Here is a 578-nt window from a genome sequence, read left to right on the forward strand (position 1 = left end):
CATGACCTCTGATCACATGACCTCTGACCTCTGATCACATGACCTCTGATCACATGACCTCTGACCTCTGATCTCTGACCTCTGATCACATGACCTCTGACCTCTGATCACATGACCCCTGACCTCTGATCACATGACCTCTGACCCCTGATCACATGACCTCTGACCTCTGATCACATGACCTCTGACCTCTGATCTCAGTCATTCAAACATCCACCTTCTGATGGACCAGAACCAGAAAGGATCTGATTAATGGACCAGTTTACTGAGTTCATCCATCATCATCCATCATCCATCCATCCANCTGATCACATGACCTCTGACCTCTGATCACATGACCCCTGACCTCTGATCACATGACCTCTGACCTCTGATCACATGACCTCTGACCTCTGATCACATGACCTCTGACCTCTGATCACATGACCTCTGACCTCTGATCACATGACCTCTGACCTCTGATCACATGACCTCTGACCTCTGATCACATGACCTCTGACCTCTGATCACATGACCTCTGACCTCTGATCACATGACCTCTGACCTCTGATCACATGACCTCTGACCTCTGATCACAT

Source organism: Austrofundulus limnaeus, unplaced genomic scaffold (genome assembly GCF_001266775.1).
Source record: "Austrofundulus limnaeus strain Quisiro unplaced genomic scaffold, Austrofundulus_limnaeus-1.0 Scaffold1806, whole genome shotgun sequence".
Classification (NCBI taxonomy): Eukaryota; Metazoa; Chordata; class Actinopteri; order Cyprinodontiformes; family Rivulidae; genus Austrofundulus; species Austrofundulus limnaeus.